At 39.7% G+C, this 19966-nt stretch overlaps 1 long non-coding RNA gene across 3 annotated transcripts in view; it reads left to right on the top strand.

The window, feature by feature from the left end:
* The window catches only part of LOC142830044 (uncharacterized), an 85606-nt gene extending 70233 nt beyond the window's left edge, over positions 1-15373 (top strand). For 2 of the 3 annotated variants that reach the window (XR_012905060.1, XR_012905059.1), the window contains one exon: positions 3049-4594. This is a non-coding gene — a long non-coding RNA (uncharacterized LOC142830044). Of the gene's footprint in view, positions 1-3048; positions 4595-13977 lie in introns of those variants that run through there. The other variant, XR_012905061.1, reaches the window with a different exon arrangement.
* Positions 15374-19966: the final 4593 nt, after the last annotated feature.

Here is a 19966-nt window from a genome sequence, read left to right as displayed (position 1 = left end):
TCTAAATTCTGAAGAACTAAAAATGCTTTGAGCAAATCACATCACCCTATAACAGGGTACTGGGTCATCTGGTGGATGGGCCTATTTTGGTGCATCTGTCATAGCACTGGAACCTATGAAACTGGAGCTGTTGGTCATAGAATCATAGAGCTGGAAGAGACCTAAGAAGGTCATCAAGTCCAGCCCCCTGCTCTAGGCAGGACCAATCCCAAATAAATCAACCCAGCCAGGGCTTTGTCAAGCTGAGACTTAAACACCTCTGGGCTACGTCTAGACTGCAAGCCTCTTTCGAAAGAGGTTTTTTCAAAAGATACTTTTGAAAAAGCTTCTTTAGAAAAAGAGCATCTAGACTGCAATCAGTACTTTTGAAAAAGCAAGCTGCTTTTCGAAAGAGCACCCCAGGCAGTCTGGATGCTCTCTTTCAAAAAAGCACAGTTTGCATTACATAGCGCCTTTTTTCGAAAGAGCACTTTAGAAAAAAGGCGTTATTCCTCATGAAATGAGGTTTACTGCCGTCGAAAGAAAAGCTGCATTCTTTTGATTTAATTTCGAAAGAACATGGCTGTAGACTAGACGCAGGTGAAGTTTTTTCGAAAAAAGGCTACTTTTTTCAAAAAAAACCTGCAGTCTAGACACAGCCCTAGGGATGTAGACTCCACTACTTCCCTAGGTAACCCATTCCAGTGCTTCACCACTCTCCTGGTGAAATAGTTTTTCCTAATATCCAACCTAGACCTCTCCCACTTGAGATCATTGCTCCTTGTTCTGACATCTGTCACCACTGAGAACAGCCTTTCTCCATTCTCTTTGGAAGCTCCCTTCAGGAAGTTGAAAGCTGCTGTCAAATCCCCCCTCATTCTTCGCTTCTGCAGACTAAACAGACCCAACTCCCTCAGCCTCTCCTCATAGGTCGGCTCATGGTCCCATGTAGCTATGTGAGTGAGCCAATGACTGCATGGGTTGTGAGTGGGCAATGCTACAGGGAGGCACTAGTGATTAGGATGGATCGATCTCCATGGCTATCACTAGATATCCCTAGGGCTGTACTGGTCACCCTCTTAGCCCCTTGTCTACAGTGATAATTTCCTCTGGAGAGAGAATCTGCTGGAATCTTTATAAGGTTGATGCACTGAGCTCTTGGCATTTTCCTCACTCCTCCCAAGTTTTGTTTTCTTTGGAGAGGCTGGTATCAGCTGGCACTTAGACTTTGAAAGTGCAGGCTGAATTTTTCCATCTTTTTTCAAAAGGTGAACCATATTTTTGTTGCAGGAAATGTGGGAGAAAGTAAATGTTATACTTAAAAATGAAATAAAAATCCATGCTCCTGCAAAGATTAAGTAAATAAATGTCTATATAGCTGCAAATCAGTTCAGCCATAAACAGCATCCTAACATGGGATGGCTACAGAAAACATGTTAGTATGACTGGCAAGGAGTGGTTCGGATAAAATTGCACTATATTATCAATAGTATTTTGGTGCAACCTACAGCCTCTCATAGCATTTAATCAAATCACACTCAGCAAAAAAAACCACCACAATTGCTTGAATTTTTTAAACAAAGGAATGTTTTGCTTGTCAAATATTATTCCATAATGTTGTCAGTTCCCACTAGATTCACTGACTTTTCATTCTTAAAGACACTAAACATGCATAAGAAGGGACTATTAATTGGACTCTCTGTTCCCTGGGCTCACTAAGCATACAGACCACAAGGATTTTTGAGAACCTTGCATGATCTGTAGAGAAGACATGCATAATCCATTTCATTCTGTATTGGGCATAAGAGTATTTTGATTCATTTATGAACCAAATCCTTCACATTGTTGAGACTGCAATGATGTTGTGTTCCCTATTGTTTGTGTACCTTTTCATTTCTCTGTAATATTTGTTGAATCTAAAATTTTGAACCCATATTTTTTATAAAGGTGATCATTAATTACTGTTTTACTATTTCTGTAAGAAATTCATATTTGAAGTTAAGGTACAATGAAAACCTATATGTGATCAAATTCCAGAAATATCTAGCTTTATTCAACTTTTTCATGTCTGCTCCATCTCCACCTATTTTTCTTTCCTAATATGGTTCCAACTCAGGATCTCCCAAGCCACTTTGAATATATTTTTAACTAGAGGGATGATGCCCAATATTAATCGTTATCTGTGATGAGCACTTCTAGCCAGCTTTCTATCTTGCATTTTGGGAAGTTGCAAGCTTCCCAAACTGAAAATTCTGTTAGTTTAGTTTTCAGAGAATTTCCCCGATTGAATTTTGAGAGCTGGCTGAATCTGGCAGGTAGGGAAATTTAAGAAGCGAATTCTTCCAATTTACATCTACATTTTTTTATTCTACCAGAGTAACTGTTCCTGTTGAATTTGAGAGAAACTCCTACTGACTTCAATAGAAACAGAATTAAATCCTTTATTTTAAACTACTGTTTAAAGAGGGCGGGAAATGTCTGTGTACTGTAATCAGAAAAATGTCTTATTCAGTTCTGTTTGTTATGGCAGTTCTCTCTCAGATCTGATGTGGGTGAAGTGTCCATGTCTGTGCCTCTTCTAAACCTCTGACTTTGCTTCTGTCTATGTATGTGCAATTTAATTGAAATCTTGGCTCCATTGAAGTGAATGGTTGAACCCCATTAGGCTGCCTATTTGTTTCCTAGGGAAGTAGCTCAAGTTAGGATTACATTCAAAGTCCCAGAATAACATTTACACAGCAGCAAGGCTTGTCCCTGTCACTGTGTGAGAAGTACAAAAATTTCAGCTATGACACATGTGAGTAGATACTCTGAACTGTCATTCCTTTCATTACAGTAAGGTGTGCAATCTCATCGCCCATTTATATAAGCATTTTCTGTTACTCATTCCCGCATATATTTGTTGTCCTGAAATAAACAAAATGAATGGCTAATTTTCATTATTTTTTTTTTACTTTGACATATTAAGGGAAGACTACTAATAATCAACTATTTTTCCCCATGAAAGATTTCAAAGCGATTCACTTAATTGATATGGGAACGTCTTGAAACAATTTTTCTTTTGTTTAGATTTTAATCAGTCAACACTGAGGAGCAAGCACCCCTCACAAAACCGGAAGAGAAGCAGCAGCGGCAGCAGCAAGTGGTGTTATAATTATTTGTATAAAATGGAATGGCTTGAACAGGAAAGAGAGATCCCACACAGACTATACCCCATGTTGCCTTCAATGTGGCAGACCCAAGTTCAAATCCCTGTTCCAAATCCAGCAGAGTGGAGTCTTGAGCTCAGGATTCCACATTTTGATCAAGTTTTCAATAACAGGGCTACACAGGGGAAATCATCACTTCCTCCCACTGCATTCTTGTGGATAGTGACTAAGTCTCCTTGTGGAGATAGAAATGTGTTTGGGATGGAACTATCTGGTGACTTGTACTATATTAATAAAGAGTTCAGTCAACCTGAAACTGCATTTTTTCAGTGAATACACTTAGTCTGAAATTCCACCTAGGGGTGCATCTAAACAGCACCTTAAACTTGAAATAAGATATGCAATTTGCGCAGCGAAAATTGCATATCTTATTTCGAATCTATTTCGAAATAGCTTATTTTGAAATTTGGTGCGTCTACACACTATTTTGAACCATCCCTTAGCCCTTATGCAATCAAGTTTACCTGGAAAATGATTGAGTATAGAATGACTACCTGAGGCAAAACTGTGTGCTCTGAAATATCCGTGCAGTGAGACGTACCCTTGGTGTGCTGCCAACCTCTACAATTTAGTACATCCAAAATTGAATTTCTTCTCTCTCCTCCCAAAGTTGTTGCATCGCTATCATCCACGTCACCTGAAGTTGAATTTTGATTGACCATCTTCTATTGCTCCTTCATTCCTTTCCCAACAGTGATGTGCCAGTATGACCTGTTACTTCTTGCTCTTTCTTCTACTGCTAAATCTGCGTTCTATACCTCAGGTAGTCATTTTCTCAATTGGTGTCATTTCTTCTTCTGCATCTCAATTTATTCCTCACCTATCCAAAAGACCACTGCTTTTCACTTTTGCTATTTGACCCACATCATACTTGCTTTTTTTAATCTCCTCACTTGGCCCCTTTAATTTACAACATCAGCTTCAAGCTTCTCATCTTCACCTCCAAGGCTCTGTCTCTACTGACATCTCTGCTCTCATCTTTGCTTCTTGTGATACTCCCAATCCTTTCTCCTAATAGCCTCCTTTCTCTCCAGTCTCCTGGAACTCTGCTTCACCCCTTCCATTCTACCCTCAACACCTGGAAGAGGCATCCAGTCCAAGTATGTCAACCACTTTCTCGCTACAGTAAATTCCTACACCAAGTCTGCTACTCAATAAGCTTTCTCATGTTAATCTTTTCTCACTTGAGACTTGTGGGTGCATACACACAATTGCTCTATCTTAGGTGTTTCTAAGGTAACTATCCCTATTGCAGCTAAGCACCAATATGTGTGTTGCATGATTTGGCTTGAAAGCTTCTCTATATCTTGCCAAATGCTGTTTATTCTATTTTACAGTATTCCATAACACACCCTTTCCAAAACATTTCTATTGTTAAGATCCTGCAAATTTGCTAAAGCTGTATATAGTTTGATGTAATTGAAAAACATGCCGTGTTGTATCTTATATAAATGATAAAGATACTGAATAAAAGGTAATTTGTTGGACATAAGCAAATTAGGATATATAATTTGTTGTATGATAGTACTATGGGTGCATGCAGTTTTATGCATGTTCTGTAAATAGCAGAATTGATTTAGCATCTTTCAAGATAAAGTGGTGTTGTGTTGAGGTTGGTTATCTTTATTTCTTGCTTTTCACAAGTCCTTCATTGTTTAAAGCAAATCCTTCAGGTCTTGAGACTGTCTCATCCAAGCTATGGTTTTTCTCCAAATAAATATTTTTCTGTATTCTGTAGAATTGGGAGACTCCCAAAACATAGTAACGCTAGGCATTTTTCAAAGGTGGATGTGGAACGATTGTGTAGCTCTCTAATATGTCCTCATGGTATTTATAGTATACATAATGTAGGGCAAGTAGAAAGTATTTTACCCAGACTCTTTGAATATCTGCAATTTTTTTGCTATTACGTGTTAGCTGAACCTGTGCAACTGACCTCTGTGGAAAAATATATTGGGTTTACATGATTTTTGTTTTTAATGAGCACACAAAGTAAACTTGTTTGAAGAAAAGAAGCACTGAAAGTCTCTGAGAATTTCAGAATCCTCTGAGAGTGCTTTAATGGTGTGTGTGTGTGTGTGTGTGTGTGTGTGTGTGTGTGTGTGTGTGTGTGTGTGTGACTGAGATCAAAAAAGGCCAAACCAACCATTCATTTATTACATGGTAATCACTCCTACAGTAATTCTGAAGAATGGATATCTGTAGAAGAGATTAAAAGCAAAGCAGAACTATAAGTCTGTGTGTAGCACATCAGCAGTGTGTATGAAGCACCACTAGGTATTGAAATATTGTAAGACAAAGAAGTTGTACCATGATTTTGGTGTATAATTTATGCACACAAATGTATGTACAACTTTTTTAATTTTGTAATTAAAAAGAGTATGAGAATATGGCACTTGAAGAGTGTAGTGGAACAGCAGGACTGGTTTCCAGAGGGAGGAGGAGAGGGAGAAAAGTGTAATGCGCACTGCTAGAGGGCTTGAAGAGGACACTGTGGTCCTGGGAGCGACATGGGACCAGAGCAAGTGCATGGAGAGACTATGGAGCAATGATGGGTGACACACAGGACAGAAGGGGGCACCCAGACAGAGCTAATTCCCAGTGTGACCATCAGGAGGAAGCATGATGGTGAGTCTACAAGTGGGCACTGACTTGGGGTGCATGGCTATACGCTACCAGCACTGTGGCATAAAGCAACCTGCAAGATCTGAGATCAAAGCTCTAAATATTTTCCATTAGTAAAGTGTATATTCCATATCCTGCTTGATATTCATGCTTTTTCTTCAGGAATGCTATCAGCAGTCTCAAAATATTCTTTCATTAAGAGAACAACTCTTTTTCCTTGGCCATGCGATGGAAACATCATTGAAATAGAAAATTCCATGTTTTCCACACTGAATACTCTGCCTCCTTTCTGCTGGAACTGTTTTTGCATAACACCATCCCTACTTTTCAGGCGGCTATGCTAAAATACCATTCTGTATACTGTAGGGGGTCATCTTGAATATGAATAGCTTGGAGATCAGATAGACGATTAGACCTATGGTTAGCAGGATTGAAGTATTCAGACCTGTAAGCTAACCTTTACAAAATCTTTTTAAAAATGTGAAATAAAGATGTGTATCTTTTATCAAGGACTCCACAACTTGTAAAAATCATAATGAATGTTCTAGTCTCCCTATGTCCTCCTTATGTTCCTTAGCTACCATTTGCCAGATGCTAGGAACGAGTGACAGGAGATGGATCACTTGATGACACTCTGTTTTTTTCATTTCCTCTGGGGCACCTGGCAGTGATCACCATCAGCAGACAGGATCTTTAGTTTGACCCAGTATGGCCATTTTTATATTCTAGGTCCCATTTTGCATTTTTGTGATACACATCCGCACCAACTTAAAACCCAAATCTGTAGTCATGAAACTGTTGTGTACAATGTGAAAATAAGTAACTCCATGAGAACCTTGGTCACATTTCTGTTCTTCCTCACCTGACTTCCTCACCTCTCTCCCTGTCACATATCTCTCCTAAGGCCAGCTCCGGCACCTGTTACTTACAATGAGCAGTACTTTACTCCATGAACAGATCCTGGCAGATTAAGGAACTCCTCAATATAAGGAAGGAAGGGAGAGTTCAACCCCTACACTGGATGATCACAGAGATGGTTCTGTTTTGGGCTAAGTCTCTTGAATCATGACCCATGAAGTATGCAAAGCACTTGGGCTCTCTCTCCTCTGCCTTTTTTTTTTATTTTATCTTATCAACATGTAAATAGCTTTCAAATTAAAAAACATCTAAAATATATTACCATGCTCTCTTTTCCATTTTGGTATTTTAGCCCTAAACAATAGGTAAATAAAATATTGATCTTTCACCTATTTTTTAAAAAATTTATTCCAATGACAGGACTGGCTGTCACTTGACAGAAGATAGGAATTGTGGGTACTAGAAAACATTCTTTTTTGGTATATCTGTCATTTTGAAGAAGTAGTCACATTAGATGTCAACAGCAACAGCCCCAAGAAACTATGAGCTTTCTAAAAAAAACTGAGGGCACCATGGTAACTCTTATTTCCAGCATTCTCACGATAGACATCTTATTAACTCAAAGTATATCACTATTTATGAAAAATATCTTACACATATAAATTGGATAAAGAGGCCAGAAGCTAGAGCTGAGAGGTGCAGGGTGGCTGTTGTACTGGCTGTGGCCATGATGCAAATGGTGACCACATTTCCCCATCTCCTTCTGCTGGTGCCCGAGGCCTCAGGGCTGCAGTTACTCCATGTCGCTCTTTGTTCGCAGGCAGTAGCAGTAGGTCAGTCGGGGCTGCAGTGGGGAACCCCAAACCCTCCATCTGCCCTGAGCAGTATGCCCCAGCAGGTGTGTACATGGGCTGGGAGGGAGGGATGCTCTCAGACCCCTCATCCGCGCGCGCACGCACACACTCTCTCTCTCTCTCTCTCTCTCGCTCTCTCTCCTTCTCTGGCTTACTCCTGCAATGCTGGCTGCAATGTCAGAGCTGGCTGCCTGGCCAGCAACTATCACTCTTTCCACTCGGCCTTCAGAGTTGGGTGACTATAGAGTGGTGGCTGCCATGATGTGGCTAGTGGGATGCTTGGGAAAATTTTGGGATGGCGGTAGCCCCCACAGCTTCCTAGTGCTGCCCTTGTTTTTTCCGATAATTATAGTACTGTATATACTTTAATGTAAAATAACACAAATTCCTCAGATCCTTTTTGTATGTCTAACTTTTCTGCCAAATGCTGTCACCTGCAACCAGGGCCATACTCAAATAGCCAAGGGTATCTCTTAAAACAAACACTGCCAGCTCAAGCCACTACACAATTTCTGGCATTGTTAAATATCTTTCCTGAGCACCTTTAATAGGCAATACTTTCCCACTAACAGAATAGAGAATTATCTTAACATAAGAATGACCATACTGGGTCAGACCAAAGGTCCATCTAGCCCAGTATCCTGTCTGCCAGCACCGGCCAATACCAGATGTCCCAGAGGGAGGGAACACAAACAAGGAATCCTCATGTGATCCCTTTCCTGTCATCCATTTCCAGACAAACAGAGGCTAGGGACAACATTCCTACCCATCCTGGCTAATATCCATTGATGGACCTAATCTTCATGAATCTATCTAGCTATTTTTTGAGCCATGTTAAAGTCCTAGTCTTCACAATATTCTCTGTCAAGGAGTTCCACAGGTTGACTGTATGCTGAGTGAAGAAAAACTTGCTTTTGTTCTTCTATTCTGGGAATAAGTAAATAACTTTTCCTTATTCACTTTTTCCACACAAGTCCATGATTTTATAGGCCTCTATCATATCCCTCCTTAGTCTTCTCTTTTCTAAGCTGAAAAGTCCAAGTCTTTTTAATCTCTCTTCATATGGGACCTGTTCCAAACACCTAATAATTTTTGTTGCCCTGTTCTGAATCTTTTCCAATGCCGATATATCTTTTTTTTTTTTTTTTTTTTTTTTTTTTTTTTTTTTTTTGAGATGAGGTGACCACATCCGTACACAGTATTCAAGATCTGGGAGTACCATGGTTTTATATAGAAGCAATAAGATATTCTTTGTCTTATTCTCTATCCCTTTTTTAATGATTCCTAACATTCTATTTGCTTTTTTGGCTGCCACAGCACATGGAGTGGATGTTTTCAGAGAACTATCCACAATGACTCCAAGATCTCTTGAGTAGTTGTAGGCAAATTAGTTCCCATCACATTGTGTGTATAGTTGGGGTTATTCTTTCCAATGTGCATTGCTTTACATTTATCAACATTAAATTTCATTTGCCATTTTGTTGCTCAATCACTTAGTTTGGTGAGATCTTTTTGAAGCTCTTCACAGTCTGATTTGGTCTTAACTATCTTAAGCAGTTTGGTATCATCTGCAAATTTTGCCACTTCACTGTTTACCCCTTTTTCTAGATCACTTATAAATAAGTTGAATAGTATGGATCCCAGAACAGACCATTGGGGGACCCCACTAGTTCCCTCTCTCCACTCTGAAAACTTCCCATTTATTCCTACCCTTTGTTTCCTGTCTTTTAATCAGTTATCAATCTATGAAAGGACCTTCCCTCTCATCTCAGGGGAACACAGCAACAATACAGCTATATGAATATGTAAAACACTATCCCATGGTACGAGAAGCAGTAAGCCATTACTGATTCCCCGCCTCCTGGTGTGGATGTCCACTAGGCAAATGTCCCGTTACCCTATTCCTACTTCCTTCCTCATCCATTAGACTCTACTCACAGTTTGTCACTGGACAGCGTAAATCTGAGTTCTGTCTGGCATTTGGGCAGGCCTCTCTGTAGTACTTCTGGGAAGTGCTGCCTTGTTCTTTCCTGAGAGTCCACTACCTAACCCAAATATATGAATTTCAGCTTTTTTTAGTGACTGTAGAAGAGGGGCTTCCTCAAAATCAATTCAGTTTTACTGCTATCCTCCGGTTCAGTAAGAGCGATCATTGCATTATCTCCTGTGCAGTCTGACAAACAGCACAAGTTTGTCAGGGGAGGGGAACCTGTAGCACATAGGAAACTCATGTGCAATTCCAGTGATTCCCAAAGTGTCACTAGGAGGAACTGTGGATTGGAAGCCTGTGCAAATAAAGCTCTCTTGGTAGCTATGCTTCCAACCTGTTCACCAAAAAAATCCTAGGGTCAAAGCGAGATGACAGAAAACTTAACAATGAATAAAATGAGTCATTTCAGAAAATTATAACAGGTTACTACTGTATAGAAATGATTAAATATCTAATTAAGCAGTCTACTTTCTTGCCTATTAAAATATAAAAAATCTCCATAATTAACCTTAATGTAAGAGAGAGAAAAAGGTGCACAAAACTTGTGTGTTGAATTCACCCTAAGAGGCTTGTGTGGATTTCAACTTGCAGAACTAATTGCAAATGACAAGTAAAGAGAGAAGCCCAAATCTGCACCATTACATCAGATGGGAGCTTTGTCATTGATTTTGGTGAGCATGAGATCAAGCCTGAATCCTGCAGATTCAGGTAATATCACTGTTGACTTTAGTGGGAATTCCATATGAATAAGCACTATGCAACTTTCCCAAGGAATTTTCCTCTAGAAGTGAAGAAGGATAAAAAATAAATCTCTATTTTATTGAAGTCACTGAAGACCTGTCTCATGCACTGAATGGCGTTTACCCTCGGAGGACTCTTCTGTACGCCGCAACAGATTGATTTCCATGTGTGTGGGAGAAAAAGTAGGTGTAAAGACTGAAAAATAGTAAATGATTCAGAAGTGTGTGTGTGTGTGTGTGTGTGTTTACTAACTGATTTTTCACAGTTTTTGATTAAGTGGGAATTGCTCTCCCATGTAAATAAATTTGTTGATCATTACAATGAAACTAGGATGTAATCCACACGGATTAGTAGGAGGATCACTCGTAACTCAAGTTGTTTTTTAAGATGTCCAAATTATTATATAAATGTTAATGTTTATATAGTACAAAAATGTGCATCTGCTAGAACCAAACAAATAGACTCCAAGACAGCTGAACAAAAAAAAAACCACCTGTCATCTAAGGGTTACATAATGGTATAACTGCAGCTCATCCTATAATTGTCACATCTCTTTTAAACTTCTCATCCAGAAAGCTATTAATTAGAATGTAGGGACTTGCGCTGGAAAACAAGGTAGAAATTTGTTCCTTTCCAAATCAGAAGATGTTTATTTCCTTGTTCACTTGTTGAATGATAATGGGAACATTAGATGGCTGGGGTTCATGTTTTTACCAAAAGTGACCTCACTTAGCTGTGCATTGCAGACCTAACCTTTTTGTATCTGGTAAAAGTGAACACACAGCTTGCTGAAAGTACATAATGTAATTAAATATTGTGTTTATTGTCACTCACCTGAAGCTATGTGATGATATAGAGATCATCATTTTCATTTCCTATCAGTTGACTACAGTTACATTCAAGTACAAAATAATAATACATGCTTGGTAATTAGGGCATTCCGGTTATCTAAAAATTCTTGTTGTCTGAGGATCCCATCAACCAAGGAAAAATGCATGGACAATAATAGTAAAACTCAAGTTTTTAACATGGGTAGTTTTGTAGTGTGAGGCTGTTGGTCTCACATTTCTATTTTGAGTTAAAGATGATTAGTACTTCTTAAATAAAAAATTAAGCCAATCATGGTAAACCAATCCAGGCCTGTGTACCTGAAGATGTGACAGTATTGTGGCTGGGGCCTTTGCTGGTTAACAAAATTTTCTGGTTAACAGAGTGCCTGATAACGAAGGTTTCATTGTACTATGAACTCACACCACAAAAAAATATATATTAAGGCCATATAAGGTACTACTAATAAATCTGTTTAATTTAAATGAATTTGAATTAAATGTTGATTTAAAGTTGTATTTTAACTAAGTAAGCAGAATAGCCTTCAGATTTTTTGTTTTTTTTTTGGTTTTTTTTGGTTCCCTGTAACTTTTATATGGTTGAAGGATAATTTATCTAACTATAGTGCATTAAGAAAATGTTGCAGTCATTGAAGAAATGTGTCTAAATTAATTGTGATCTTTCAACCATGATTAAATATGACACTATAAATACTAACTAAAAAGTAGTGACAAGAAAATGTGATTGGCCCACCTTAAACGTCAGTAAAATAATATTGCCATCCTTATTCATAGGCAATATTTTAAATTAACGTTCACTAACAAAAGCAATGATGGGGCTATCCCTAGGTTTTTGGAGGACCATACCTGATTTGGTCTTTTGAGGATGGCCTTCTCAAGGTATGTCTGCACTAAAGAGGTTTTTTTACGGAAAAACGGCCATTTTCTGAAAAAAATGTGAGCTACGTCCACACTACAATTGCATTATTGCATTCTTTCGAAAGAAAATTGAAAGAGCAGAGAGATTTTTCAGCTATTGGTAATCCTCATTCTACGAGGAAGAAGCCTTTTTCCAAAAGAGCTCTTCTGGAAAAAGGCATGTGTGGATGGGAAAGAGGGAGCTCTTTTGAAAGAAGAGGAAAGAGGAAAAAGCACAGGTGCCCTGGTGGCCACTCCGTCCATTGTAATCACAGCTTACATGCAAGATAGCATCCACACTGAATAGACACTATCTTTTGAAAAAGCAGATGGCTTTTTTGATGCGCTTTTGCAGTGTGGACGCTTTCTTTTGGAAGAAGTTTTTCCAGAAGATGCCTTCCGGAAAGGCTTCTTCCAAAAGAAGCTTGCAGTCTAGATATAGCCTCAGAAAGAGATGAGTAGTGTGACTTTTTTTTTAAAGTAGAATTTTAGTATTTCTCTTTCTTGAGTGGGAAGGGGTAGCCTGTTCCTCCAACAGGATGACTCCATACCAAGTTGATATTCCAAGATTCTTATGGAAACCTCAGGAGAGACATTTGGGAAGCATGATTTGCTTCTGATTTGAGACCTGTGAGATTAGGTCACGAATAGTGCAAGATCATTAAATGATTGAATTAAACTAAACCTACTTAAAAGTAAGTCCTACTTGTTGCTTATCTGTTGTCAGCTAATACTTGAAAATCTTTCTATGTTCTATGTCTTTATTTTGAGTGAAATGAGTGTATTATAAGAGATACCGGTTGTGATGCCTATGGTTGAGGTTGCCTAATACTTCTGAATAAAAGAATCTTTAGTTGCTTATAAGCTTACCAAACTTCGGCCATTTAGGTTTAAATTTTCTCTGATGGGTGACTGCACTGGGATTAAACTAAACAAAATTCAAATAAAATGGTTCAGCTATTTTTGAAAAAATATGTTGGTCAAAAGCTGGGGCGTGGATAGGAGCAATAGTGGCAGGCAGCGGACACAGAATCTATAATCACCAGAGAAATTGCTCCTGCAGATTCTAGACCTGAACCCACTAGTGCTGAGTCTCACTATTCCTGTGCTCTTCATGAATATATGTGAAACCTAGTGGCAAAGTACATGTTTCGGCCCCTCTTTAGAGGCTGGATTACATAGAAGATTACAACCAGCTACTCCTATCAGTTACTCTACTAACTCAAATGACAGAGGTCTAACCCAGACCCACTGATGGGAAGCTGGGGATGGGCAAAGGGGGCAACTGCCATGGGGTCTGGTGATTCTAAAAGTCCTGGGGCTCCAGGCCACTGCTCAAAGCCCTGGGTCCTTTAAATCATTGTTGGAATGCTGCACCATGTGCTCTGCACAGTTCTAACATCTGTTGGGCGGCGGCATGGTATACTCCAGGTGGCACTGAGGGCAGGCTTCCCCACCCCTTTTGCCAGAGGCTTCTCGCTCCCCTCCCCCCACTTTGCCCAGAGGTCTGACATGACTGTGAGGCCCCCCTGGTTTACCCACGCAAATTTAAAGATCCAAAACCTGCTGCTGATGCAAGCTATCAGTGTATTTCCACATGATAGAATTATTTTTTAATTAGGAAACTATATCCAAAAATCTATTTAAAATAACTTTGTGCTTGTATGTTTAATTTTGAAATGTTAAAGACCCTTTCGGGGGGAGGGGGGAACAAGAAATAGCATGTGAGCTTATAATTAAAGGATTTTTAATAATGCTTATACACAAGAGGGCAAAACTGAGGTTTCACATGCAATCTTAATTCTGCCTCTTCCTAGTTTTTTGATCGACTTCTCAACTGTAACGATTTAAAATTTGGTTTCTTAGATATGTGTACAATGTATGTGAAGGATGGGAAAACAGGTAAATCTTTCATCTATTCTGCAGTCTGCTCAATATGAACTAAAGGTGATATTCTCTCCATTTTGCAAAAGCAGGGCTTCATGTGGATGGAATGTAAGGAGGTGATATTTAGCCTCTCAACCATGCCTACCATGAAGCTTCTTCACAGCCTGCAGTTCTAACGCTAACCTATGAGCTGGAATAGTGACTACTACCCATCAGACCTGCTTGCACAGAGCCCTGGATCTGCATAAATGGGTATCTTCCATGCTTCGTCCATTCCCAAAGTGACCATGTGTTGGGCTGGAGACCAAGTATCTAAAGGCTGGCCATTCTCTTCTGTGCAGATAGGAGCTGTATATAAACTGAATATGTGCTATTTAATTAGTGCTTGTGCTAGTCCTCCATATCATGGGTGAATTTCATCTTTGGAGCCCAATTACATATTGTTGAAACATCCTCTGAGTATTGTCGCAGCAAAAATAGGATCTGAGAAATTTTCTTCTTATAATTAAAGAATCTTATTAAATATTCTGGAAATGGAATCCAGTTCAAGCAATGTAGTTTCTTAGTTCTATTGTAAATTTGCTGCTTGTTCTTATACCAGGTAAAATCCAAGAGTCTTAATCAACCATTCGGTACAATTTATTCATGCTGACTAGCTACTTTCCTCAGAGACCTTGCAAGTATTCCTGACAGAGTCACAGTGGAGGATTATGACCCTTCACCATGAAAAGAAGGAAGAAGAGAAAATTAGATATAATTAAGATGTAAATATTGAGGGCTTGATCCTGCAGTCTGTACTCAAGCTAAAGTCTCATAGACTGCAGTGAATAAACACTATATGCCAGGGCTGCTAGTGCGTAGAATAAACACATATTGCATAATTAGTTTTTTTGAGACACATATACTTTATCTTAGAGCTGAGCATATATTTAAAAATGTGTCAATTATGAATGTTTATCATTCTGTGTATTTACAGTAAATGAATGAGTCAGAAAGTGGTATAACCTACCTATTCATGATTTACCTGCATTGTCCTAATGGTGAGGAAGAAGAGTCTAATGGAATGGGTACTAGAGTGGGACCAAAAGATCTGAATTCAAATCCTTATGTAAACCACAAACCTTCTGGATGTAGTGTACTGTCTTAGCTAGTGGCACCCAGTGCATTTATATAGAGAACAATGAGTCTGTTCCACAGCCTTAGCTAATAACACATGGCTTTTAGCTCATGAGTTGAGGCTCATGCACTAAACTCTAGAAGTCCCAAGTTCAATTCCACCTGTTAGCTTTACACTTGCTCAGTTGTAGAGATGTGGTGACCCTATAGAGGTCACGTGATTTGTTCTATCTCAGTTCCCCATCTCTTTCTTACCTCACAGGGAGGTTGTGAGAATAAATTCCACTTCTGCTTGTCAAGTGCTCGGCCATTTGCACCCATTGAAGTCAATAGCAAAATCCCAGTTGACTTCTCTGAGAGTAAGACTGGGGCTTCAGCATTCTGTACAGAATTTAGGTACCCAATTTGGTCAACTTGATGTATCCCCTTTCTACACATGTATATCATACATCATTTGAAAGCTTATTATGTCTGTTTTAGGATGAGATGTAATGCAGATCTATCAAATGGTGCTGTTACTTTACAAATGGGGATAAACAATGACCCTGTCAACACATTAAAATACCTAATGTGAAACATTTATATTTACCTGCTAATTCAATGACTGTATTATTGCAAGACAAATGGAATTTCTTTGTGACCCCATAGCATAAGTAACTAGGGGTAAGGATACAAAGAGGGTACCAGCCATGTGACGTCCCCACTCCCATGTGATTTCTCCCTACACCAACCCTAGTCTGGGGGCCACACACTGTGCCAATCCCATCCTGCCCCCTCGCATATTACTAGGGGCAAAAGGATTTCTGTCCCACTATGATGCACTGCAAACAGCATCCCCTAGAGCATGCCTAGAGGCTGCCAGGGGGAATGCAGCCACCTCCACCCCCATACTACAGCCTGCAGGGCAGCATCCCATGTAACGTGGCTGGAGGCTGCCTGGAACTCAGGCTACATCTAGACTGCAGGCTTTTTGCACAAGAAGCTTTTGTCAGAAGAGATCTTCTGTAAAAACTTCTTGCACAAGAGTGTGTCCACATTGCAAAAGCTCATCGAAAAAGCAATATCCAAACTGCCTGGATGGTCTATCACAAGCAGTGATTGCTATGGACAGAATGGCCACCAGGGCACCTGTACTTTTTCCTCTTCCCTCTTCTTGCACAAAAACCCCTTCTTCCCCATCCACACATGCCTTTTTGTGCAAGAGTTCTTCCACATAGAATGAGGATTACCAATTGCACAAAACCCCCTCTGATCTTTCGATTTACTTGCGCAAAAACGCGCTTGAGGTGTGGACACTCTGAGTTTTTGTAGTGTAGACATTGCCTACTCTGTAGTGCAGACATAGAGTGCTGCTGCACAGTTCCCTTTCCTTCCCTCCTTTTCCTATTACCTGGTGGGGAAGGGGAATCTGTCCTTCTCTGCTGTATCAGGCTGGGCAGCATCTCCTCTCCTAGACAGCATGGTTGGAGGCTGCCTGAGAGAGTTCAGCAGCTGAACAGTGTGGCCAGAAGAGGGAAATCTATGGCACTGCTGATCCTTGCCTCCCCCTTATGCATTGGAAGGCATGTGACTCTGCTCCTCCTACACACAGCCCCTTTCACAATCCAATGGGTAGAACAAAACCTAGAAATAAATGTGTACAGGTATCTCTGAAAAATAGTAACGTGTGGATCTGAGGCCTTTTGCAGTAAGGTTTTGCAGCCACAGCTATTAGCTAAAAGTGGGAAGCTGCATCCCATGTAAGCTGTACAAAAATAGAATATTTGGTTATTAAGAAAACATTCCTGCCCTAAGACAGTATAAGCACGAAGAGTGACCAGATCAATAGACAGACCTTAAGATGAGAATAGAAAACCTTGCATGATAACATTCTGTCTGGCAAGGTAAGTGTCAGTTGAGAAAATCTATACTTTCCTTTTATGTTTACCTTTTGTCTGTTCTTTAATTGCTTCTGTCAGTTATGCAACTGATTTCACAACATTTAAATTAACTTTTACATATAAAAGGTGGTGAACTAGGAGTGGTGAAAAATAGTGTTTAGTAATATTTTATTTTGAAATTATTGGTTAAGGTATAGCTAAGTAGGACCCCCAAGTTTTAACTAGAGAGCCAAGAAGAAATTCTTTTGAACCTAACTCCAAGACCCAGCCCAATGTCAGAGCTGCTAGACATCAACACCCAGTAGAGTTACTACACTGAAGCCAGAACCCCAAATGATCCTCATCTGCCTTATTGGGAGTGGTGAGCTGCGTATGCTTTGTGTGTTCTGTTGATTCATTGTTAATAAATATAGGTTAAAGTTACCATGTAAAACTCTTTGACTGGAAAAGAACCCATAGAGCCCTGAGTCCACCAGAAAGGAATGTTAACCCTGAGCCCATAAAGGGATAAATTTGGGTCCCTTACTCCCTGAGTATCCAAAAGAGAAGGTAGGAGGGTGAGAGTCCTAAATTGTACAGGTAACAGATGGTGACATTTCTAGTCAATATCATTATCATCATCTCGTTCATCATTATGATCTCTGTTGAGAATGCGTGGGTAACCACAGTCTTCATTGTCTTGGCATGTACACAGTTCTTTTCAGGGAAGACTATTCTCGCTCCAGACATGATTGTTCAGGTACCCCTATTGTTATAGGCACATATAGGGCTTTGTAGAAGCAGAGATGCCACTGAGCCCTTGAACACCAGAAGTAGTTTATCATCTGTGTTTTTCCATCTATGTTGTAGTTGTGATCCCATATCTGTTTTACCTACGAAAAAAGATATCCACATCTTTGTTTGCCAAGCTGCTCTTCTGAAATGTCCTTCCCTAGTGGGAGTTTGGCGAGTGATTTGTTGCTTGTGATAGCTAGATTAAGGTGAAAGCAATTCAGATCTTTCTGTGTCTTCTTTTCCCCTTTGCTCTGTGCCTCTTCTGTCACACTCTCCCCATGTAGCACGATCTCTCAAACAGAAAATTCCCTTTGTTTTGGGAACATGAAACGGCTATTTTCCCCTAATACCAAGTAGGGATGACACAAAGTCACATCCTATCAAATCAAATACATCAGGTCAAAAAAGCAAACAATGTTAGGAATATTTTTTTTAAAAAGGGATAGTGAATAAGAGGGAGAGTGTCTTACTGCCTCTATATAAATCTATGGTATACCCACATCTTGAATACTGCATGTAAATGTGGTTGCCTCATCTAAAAAAAAAGAGATCTTGGCATTGAAATAAGTTCAGAAAAGGGCAACAAAATGATTAGGGGCTTGGAAGGCTGCCATATGAGGAGAGATTAGAAAACTGGGACTCTTCATTTTAGAAGACTAAGGGGGGATATGGTAGAGTTATGTAAAATCATGACTGGTGTGGAGATAGTAGATCAGGAAAAATTATTTACTTGCTCCCATAATACAAGAAGTAGGAGATCACCAAATGAAATGACTAGATAGTAGATTTAAAACAAACAAAATGAAGTACTTTTTCCACTCAACGCATAGTCAACCTGTGGAACTTCTTCCCAGAGGATGTTGTGAAGACCAGGACATTAACAGGGTTCAAAAAAGAGCTAGATAAATTCATGGAGGTTAGGTCCATCAATGTCTATTAGCCTGTACAGATTGGAATGGTTCCCACCGCCTCTGTTTGTCAGAAGCTGGGAATGGGAGACTGAGGAAAGATCACTTGTTGATTACCTATTCTGTTCATGTCCCCTGGAGCACCTGGCATTGACCACTTTTGCACGACAGGATACTGGGTAAATGGGCCTTTGTTCTGACCCAGTATGGCCATTCTTATGTTCATTCTCAAGTTCATTTTGAATCCTGTATTCACAAAGGAATTTTACAAATGACTATTAAATGTCACAGTTAGAAACTTTTTTCATGCAGGCACAGAGTGTTCACCAATCACTTGGTGATTCTCACATTGAACTTTAGATCCGGTCTGCCACTGTCTTTCTGCAATTTTTAGTTACTGTGGTCCTGTCTGTCAGACTTTGATTACAGCACTAGCTTTGTCAAATCCTTTCAGGACTTGCCCTATGTACTGAGCACACAATTCCCCAAATGTATGGAATTTGTCTCCAGACATCATTTGTATGATTGCTATGGCATCTCTGATGGACACTGTGGTTTCTTTGTTGTATGTTCTTAGCTCATGGATTATTTCAGCCTGAGCATCCTGATAAAGCTCTAATTCAGCTTGGTCTGTTGTTCTCATGGTTTCATCAGCATGGAAGAGGGACACAGTCATTGAATAGGACCCGGGCCTAAGAATACTTGCCATTGAAATAGCCTGTGTTCTGCCTGTTGTGAAGAACAGGGCTGTGATGGATTGAATAACAGAAGTCCCCTTAGTGTGTTCTGATCATGCCACTTGTGCTCTGCCTTTTTGCTCTCTGGTGCTCCCCATCACCCTGTTCTGCTGGTCAGACCCTCTGGTCTCCCCAGAGACAAGGTGCAGAATTGGGTTTATTACCACCTTCTTGCAAAGCAACATAGGCACTGATCCAGTTCAACTCCAGGAAGGCTCAGCACCCATGAAACCAACCCTCAAAAGGGACTGAAACTCCAAACAAATTCATCTTACCACATGTAAAAGTTTTACATGATGAAAGCTCATAAGGTCCACCCACTTTATCAATGAAAGAGAGAGATGCACAGTGGTTGTTCCCCAGTCTAGATAACAATTATTTACACTGGGCTTGATAATAAAATAAAGTGTTTAAGAATACATTTTTATATATTAAGTATAAAAAGTAGGATTTAAATGGTCTCAAGTGAAAAATGATCAAAGAATATACTAAATTTAAATGAACAAAAAATAACTAGTTCTAATCCACTAAGAAACTTACTTAAGAATGGCCATACTTAGTCAGACCAAAGGTCCATCTACTCCAGTATCCTGTCTACTGACAGTGACCAATGCCAGATGCCCTAGAGGGAGGGAACACACCTCATGTGATCACTCTTGTTAT

The sequence above is a fragment of the Pelodiscus sinensis genome, chromosome 6, assembly GCF_049634645.1.
Source record: "Pelodiscus sinensis isolate JC-2024 chromosome 6, ASM4963464v1, whole genome shotgun sequence".
In the NCBI taxonomy this organism is placed as follows: Eukaryota; Metazoa; Chordata; order Testudines; family Trionychidae; genus Pelodiscus; species Pelodiscus sinensis.
This window is presented reverse-complemented; position numbering and strand designations above follow the sequence as displayed.